Here is an 8,059-nt window from a genome sequence, read left to right as displayed (position 1 = left end):
ATGTTTTGCTATTTTTCACGCCCAGAGAGGTGGCAATTTGGGCCTCTTTTCAATTACTTACCAGTCAGCCTAAAGTGCCGTTTGTGAAGTCATTTTTTATTAAAGAGCTGTGAGAGCAATGGAAATCTTACCTAAAAGGCAACCTCTGGCTCTCACTTTCTTCTTCTTATTTCACAGAACAAGAGGACGGTGGTGGCGGCGGCGGCGGTGGAGGGTAGGGGTGGAGAGACAAAAAACTAACCATGTTGCATGTTTCAAAGGTATGAAGCCCAGCATGTAAGGGTAACCTGTTCCCTGATCTCTATCAGTTCTGGTATTTATGGTAGCCCTCATTGTTCTCTTAATGCATTCACATTTTGAGTTGTTGTTTCCTGCAGCGACAAGGCTCCCATCTTGCCAACGTTATTCATAGGCTATGTTTTTTGGCAGAAAATGAGCTTTTTAGGCCAATCTCTTTTTTTCCCAATGGCAAAGGCAACACACTGAAAAGGATTATTTCACCTAATAGCTCCCTGCCTCACAGGGCTGTTGTGAGAATTAATTAATGTTCGCAAAGTGCTTTTGAGAGCTCAGTGGAAAAATAAAAGAAGAAAAGTGCAAAAGCATTTTTTCTTATAGGTTCCAGTTTCTTACAAGGCTATCAGCAGAATGAAAAGGTTCCTTCTCCTATTTTGTGTAAAACTGGTATAGGCTTCCTTGCTGTTACAAATAAGCATTTCATAGTAATGGTTTTTGTTTCACTTTGTTTAGTGTCAGCCTTGCAAGACTGCTGTGTACTCTGAAAGTAATGGCAGTTAGCAAAAGTGTCTGCCTTAGAAGTTACTTTTTTCTGACCAATCTACAAGTGGAATATTTTTTCTGAAGATCTGAAAACCAGCACTTTCTGATACTGTAATTAGAACCTTTCTTTCTTTCTTTCTTTCTTTCTTTCTTTCTTTCTTTCTTTCTTTCTTTCTTTCTTTCTTTCTTTCTTTCTTGTTCAATTTTTATACTGCCTTTCATAATGAATCTCAAGGCAGTTTACAAAAGTTGAAATAAAATTCCATGAAGTTACATTTAAAACCTTAAAATAAGTGAAACAGTAAAAACCATAAAACACCAAAACAACAACAACAACAACAACAAACTCCATTAAAATGCTGAGACCCACCAGCCCCTAAGGGGTAAAAGCGTGAGTGAATAAAAGTCTCTTTAGTTGTTTTTTAAAAACAACCACAGATGTCAAGGAGCAGACATTCACTGGGAGAACATTCCAGAGACTGGGGGCAATAACAGAGAAGGCTCTATCCCATGTGCACAAAAATTTAGCTTCTCTAAATAGAGAGAGGAGCTAACATAGAGCAAAGGCCTCTCTGATGCAAACTGAACCAAAGTTATGATTCAGATTGTTCCTTATGGCTCTTATCTGGAAAAGAAAACAAAGTATATCCAGGGGCGTATCTAGGGGTAGGGCAGGCAGGGCATGTGCCCTGGGCGCCACTTGAAGGGGGCGCCATTTTGTAAAATTATTATTATTTTTTTAAAAGGCTGCCAAAAACAAAATGGCCACCGTGCATGCTCAAATGGCCTCTGTGAGGCTCTAGGTCATGCCAGGCTTTGCAGAGGCCATTTGAGCATGCACGGTGGCCATTTTGTTTTCAGTGGCCTTTAAAAAAAAAAAAATTTTTTTTTTAAACGGCCACTGCACATGCTCAAATGGTCCCTGCGAGGCCCTAGAGGCCAGTGGGGTGAGGGGGGATCTTTGCAACCCCCCCAGCCTTTAGGAAGCCCCCCAAAGGGGCTATGGGTAAAAATAATAATAAAAAATAATAATATAAGACCCTGTACACATATTCAGATTGGCACTATGTACAGAGAATCAGGGCTTGTGAATACTGAGCTGACGCTTAAGAGCTAGGATTGTATTCAATTGCTCTTACTTTGCTTCTTGTGATAAGTGAGTTAAATGTGATGTCTTGCTAATATGGCTATTAATGGTGAGTTTGTCTTTGAATCAGTGTGAAACCCTTAATATTAAGGCCCACTGGGAGTTTCTTGCTCTCTTTCTCTCATTTTAACTGTCTTTCTGAAAGACTAGAATATATTCCAAGCAGTGACACAGTTTACTCTGCATATCCTTTAATTATTTATAGAGTATCTGGGAAAAGTCAAATTCTCCATCAATTTTTAAAACTTATGTAATGGTGATGCTACAATGCATAGTAGAGAATTAGACAGGCACTTCTGTTTAGTTTTCCAAGTACATCTCCACATAGTATTTGGGTATTTCATGAGCCCCCACATACTGAAATTTGTAGTTTTCCAGCATTTTTTGGTCTGGCTAAGTCCACTGCTAAATAGTTTTTGAAATATTAAAAGATTAACGAGCTTGACTTGTATTTTTCAGCTGATATTATGGTAAAGTTATCTGAAAGATGGGTGTCAGATGCTTGGACAAGGGGCGCAATTTCAGTGCTTGCCCTAGGCGCTATTTTCCCTAGATACGCCTCTGAGTATATCAGGCCTAATTATACATTTAATGTAATATGAAATTTGGCCCTAAAGTCTAAGAGTGTAGGCATATGCTAAAGTTCCTCAAAAATCATTCAAACATGCATCCGCTGTTTACCTTCAAGAAGTATGAAGCATCCAATAAAAGGTAGGTGCAACTAAAAAAAATTCCTATCATGATTTTTTGTCCTCTGGAAGATAATGAACTAGGGTATCTCACTGCTTGCACAGAGCATCACAACACAGCATGTTCATTTCCAGATTGAAATCACGCATCTCTGCTTTGGGGCCCACTTGCACGAGGATTTCCTACTAGGCAAGAAGTACTGCCTAAGCTCCCATGTCTACACTGTGCCTAGGGAACCATGGGAAGCATACAGCATGCACATGACACCAGATTTATTATTTTGGTTTCATACAAACATTACGTGCTACAGTATGGGTGTCACTGAACCTTTGGTATGTGGTTGGCCCAGTGCATCAATAATGGGTTGATTTACACTGTTGTGAACTACCTAGGATGGGCTATTTTGGGGCCACAATGTGGAATACAAATATTTGGATGACTAAATAGTGTTTTCAAGTACTGCTCACATGGCACAAATTAGGATGTTTACTTCCCATAGCAGGCTTGCTGGTGGTGTTATGGGGAGCAACTGCATTGCCAGTAACACTACAAATGTAGTCTTGATGGGTATGTTGACAGAAGGTCCCACAAGTGGTTGCAGTTAGGGAAGATAGAAACAAGGACAGAAACTAAAAGCTACAGCCCTTTTATTTCATCTTGTAAATGTGTTAAGACTCATGTCTGTCCTATTTGCATCATTTATAAAAGTTGCTGCTGCATCTTTTTGGTGACATTCATGCCACTAAAGTCACTGTATGAGTGATATCCAATGGTACTAACACAGATTGTCATATCTCATAGGCTTGCCAGGTCCCTATTGGCTCATTTGGCTCAGGAAATCAAGCCTGAAGATGGTGCATGATGACAGAGAAGAGCCTGCTAAGTCAGGAAGCCTTATACTTAAAGAGTAGGATAAATTTGGAGTGCCTTATGATGGGTCAGCGGATTGTTTTCATAGCAAAAATACTCAGTTCATGGATGATACCATCTGAAAGATATCCTGGTACAGAATAAAAGAAAAGGTGAAATATTAGAATGTGATAGAAATTTGGGGTGTATTGTATAAAATAGCATGTGCCTCTTGTTTCGGAACCCTCATTTTGAGAATTAACTCACAGATTTGAAAATAGGTAAATTCAGGTAAAATCCCTGAAATTTGATGTCAAACTCTGAGACATGAGAATCCTAACACCAGTTTGACCCCTAAAGAAACCTAAAGAAACTGGTCACAGCATGAACAAAATGGGGAATGTACATTGTATTTATTTGGGCATATCAAATTTCTGGCACTCCCATACTGTTTTTAATTTTTCCTACTCTTTAAGTATAAGGCGTACCATCAAGATAAGTAAAACAAACAACCCCGAGCTACAGATTAAGTAGAATATCAAAATCATTGAAAGCTGACCATGAAAGCTCATTCATGCTGAACATTTGAGGGTTATCAGGATCAAAAATCCACTGCAATATTTATCGAAAAACATAGCCCACTGAGGTTTAGCCTTCATTAACTTGGTATGTATTTGAAGAACTCAACAGAGCTATTGCAATCTGATTCTCTGCAGACATTTTTTTTTCCTTTTGACTTAGGAAAAAACCATTTATCCTCTTGGAGAGATATGTATCAGTTTGTAAATGTTGTGAAAGGGAAAAATAATATGAGGCTCGCACATGCGATTGAGTTCTCTGAATGCAATAAGCTCGACAGGGACACATTATGCTTTGTACGTGGGGAGTCAAGAATGAACTTGTCATTTCAGTAATACCGGTAAAGCTTATTTCACATATAATAGTGCATCCTGCTGTGTGCTAGATGATACAATTTTTTATAGCTTGGATAAAAAGCATGTTAGAAGGAGAAGGGGGGAAAAGATAGGACATGAGATAGCTTAGGTACTGACAGAACACACAGGTATGTGTTCTTCTAATCACCTTTCTAGCATGTATAAACAAGGGTTACTTATAAAAAGATCCCTATCTCAAAATGGATGAAGTTCCATAGCTCAGTATCAAAATCAGTATTTTGAATGGTTGCTGTAGTCAGGGGTGACCAATATACATGGATGGCGTTGGTTCTTTGGATTGGGCCAAACCCTAGCACTGCCATCTTCCTGTTAAGTGCCAACATTGCTTCTTCCCCCTTTTCTCCTTGTACCACTGTGGCTACCTCTCAGAGCATATTTAAGTGCATTGAGATCATCTGCAGTTGCCACCTGCTTGTTGGGTGGCTACACAGGGACAGGCCCTCTGTGTTGCCGCCCTGAGACTCTGGAAAGCACTCCCTGCTGCAATAAGAGCCTCCCCATCTCTGACTACTTTTAAAAAGTCTCTAAAGACACATTTATTCACCCAAACGTTTTAACTAGACTTGTGGATTTAAATTGTTTTAAGGATTTAATTCCTGTTTTAATTTGTTTATGTTGCTGAAAACATCTGAGAGACGGAAGTTTGAGGCAGTGTACAAATTTACTAAATAATAAATTATAGCAACAAGGAACCTTCAAAATGGTTTCAGACTTTAGCACCTGGGACGAACATATCATTAATCCAATGGACATGCAGCATTTATGCTAGGTCGTGTTTCATGCTTTCACCTTATACATTAAGAGCATTCAGTAGTCATTTAGGGATAATCTTTTCTATTTCTTGAATTTTAAGGTCTAGTTGGTTATCTCCTTGTTAAACACAGAGCTGCCTCTGCTCTTCTTTCATGATGTTCTGAAAGTACTTGATAAACACAGAATGACTATTTGATTGTTCCAAGAACAACAGAAAGCTGCTCTGTATTTATCAAGCAAAAATGATGTCAAAACATCACAGAAACGGTCCATAGCAGCTCACTGTTTGGAAGGCAAGTACCTCATTAGGTTGCTTTTGTTATGTCTGAAACTGATCCTTCTATTGGAAAGGAAAATGCATGTGCAGAAATGGTGGCATTTTCTAGATATAGAAACATGGAGATCCATGAAATCTGATACCTTTGGGGAAAATCTGGAAATTATTGCAGAATTCTGAAAACAAGTTTCTTTGAAAATCAAAAGCACTACTTCTAGTAGTCTTGAGTGCAAAAACTTTGGTAATATGTGAGCAGTACTTGACATCTGAACTAACCCACCACTAACACACCAAGGTTTTCCATTGTGTGAGGGCTGCTGAGATTTTCAATTATCTCCCCTCCCTCTGCAGCCAGCTGTGACTCCTGGAACTATGTTCCTGAGCCTCAGGAACATCCTCAATCCACAGGGCAATAGTTTCAGGAAGCAAAGGTGGTTGCAGAGGGAAGGGTGGGAACACTGAAAATAGTTCCTCCCCCTTGTGCAAAAGATAACCAGGGTGTATTAGAAAGTCAGGCTGGATATTGCCAGGCAAAATGATTCATCATTTAGAAAGTGGTGTTTTGGTCCCTGTAATAGCTACCTGGAAACTGGGATGAGGTTGAATATAAATATAATGGCTGACATTTCAGAGCAAGGAAGCACCGGTAGATCAAAAGAACTAGACTAAGCATTTCCAGACTAACTGGTGATCAACAAAAAGGCAATTTTTGACTACTACCTGCCCTTTCCCAGCAAACTCTTTGTGCCACCCAAAAAATACCCCTGATGGCTTGGCAATCCTCAGGGACATATATATGGTGACACAGAGGGCTTGCTGGGGAAGAGGAGGTTGTCAAGAATTGATCCTTCCCCAGTGCAGCAGTGCTAGGAACATAGGAAGTGCAGTTGGTCTGGAAGTGTTGTTAGTCTACTCATCTCATGGCACTGGTCAGTTTTTGGATTATACAGAAGACTTCTGGGGGAAGAGGAAATCATTGAAATTCACCTTCCACCATGATTACCAGAGTTGCGTTAGTTGAGACCTTGTCTGAAATACCAGCACATCACATAGAGCACCAGTGCATTGTTAGGTTGTTGACCATTGTTATCTTTGGTAAGATTCTCAGTGGATATATTTCAGAGCTTAACTGATCACATTAATTGGGAATCAGCTAGTTACTTTACACAGGATCTGTTCTTTAGGTCTTCCCTTGCAGTCTGGGCAAAGGTATGGGTCACTAATCTAGAGTTATTTGTGTTGCATTCATCTTATGTAGTTGATTGGTCCTCTGTTTGTAACCTACCATGGTTTTAGGTGAGCAGCTGCAGTGGAAGACAAAATTTGTGAACCTTTGACACTTGTGCAGAGTAAGAAATATCAGCAAGTGCCACTTATCAGATTCCTTTTTCTGCACAGCTATTAAAGATATAGAGGTCCATTTTACCTTGAATCTAGGCTCTCTGTTCAGTTTGGTTCATAGGAGATAGTGGTTCTCTGGCCTGGAAAAGGGTTAGACGATTGTGCTTTTTGGTGCATTCCAGTTATTCGATTCTTTGGGAATATGTCTGAAAAGGAAGTAACAAGTCTGTAAAACCAGACAGGAATACTTCAAGGTTGAGAAAAATAAAGGCATAAATATGGAAAGCCAGATAACCAGAGAGAAACTATTTGAACCATTCTGGACATTGGCTTTTGCTCAAAGTTTGAAATATGTTTCAAGCTTCTCATCTATCCCAGAAAGAGGCCTCAGGGACCATACTTCCTGAGAATTTTTTTTTTTTTTTAAAAACCACCTAGATTCATTGTGGTAATAAGGAGGAGGGCCAAGCACAGGTGGCATATTATCTGAGCTGTCCCGCTATCTTTCTTCCACCATATCCTGTCCTTATTTAATAGGTTTCCAGAAAGCTTAAGGCTCTTCTGTAGGAGAAGTAAAGGATGCCGCATGAAATGCTGAACATGAAAAGCAAGCGACACAGCAAAACTGCCATCTGCTCAGCTTTGGAATGGGAGTATTGCAGAGCTCATCCATGCATTAGTATTGCTATTTAATGCAGTTTCTAACACCAAAAAAAGTTAATAAAATCCATAGCTGTAGCTTACTCCCATAATGTCCTGCTAGAAAAACCAAGCTTTTTACACTCTGTGGGACTCTGCATGGAATAGTAATGCACTTTGCAAAGTGAGTGGAAAAGGTTTCAAGTATTACTCTGCAAATGGAAGACCAGTTACTACAGGTCACTTGGAGCATTGCACTGTGTTTGTGCACTGTCATAAACAAATCACCAGTCTTTGTCGTAAGTGTCCCCAGACCTTTCATTCTGAGTTTATTATATGAAAGAAAATAATATGCTGATAACATCTGCCCCACAAAGGGTGATGTGGTCCCATTGTTTACAGCACCATGTTGCTTATTAATGACCTGCTCTTATAGTAGACATTATGCATATTGTTGCAAGTAAAGGAATAAGGGGATGGTACAGAAGATCAGTGGATCCTTGCAACCATGTTATGTATTTCTCCAGTGCTTTGGACTGCTGATCTTGATACTGCAGTGCTTGCCAATCACAATCTCTCTCATTTCCTTTTGCATATTTAATATGACTGCCTCATTTGTGCTAAAGT

The 8,059-nt window shown here is 39.5% G+C and overlaps 1 long non-coding RNA gene across 1 annotated transcript in view; it reads left to right on the top strand.

The window, feature by feature from the left end:
* The first annotated feature begins 201 nt into the window (after positions 1 to 201).
* LOC128352874 (uncharacterized) overlaps positions 202 to 8,059 on the top strand; it is a 30,094-nt gene continuing 22,236 nt past the window's right edge. Inside the window, exon 1 of the long non-coding RNA XR_008320673.1 lies at positions 202 to 260. This is a non-coding gene — a long non-coding RNA (uncharacterized LOC128352874). The remainder of the gene's footprint in view (positions 261 to 8,059) is intronic.

Source organism: Hemicordylus capensis, chromosome 4, assembly GCF_027244095.1.
Source record: "Hemicordylus capensis ecotype Gifberg chromosome 4, rHemCap1.1.pri, whole genome shotgun sequence".
NCBI classification, from domain to species: domain Eukaryota; kingdom Metazoa; phylum Chordata; class Lepidosauria; order Squamata; family Cordylidae; genus Hemicordylus; species Hemicordylus capensis.
This window is presented reverse-complemented; position numbering and strand designations above follow the sequence as displayed.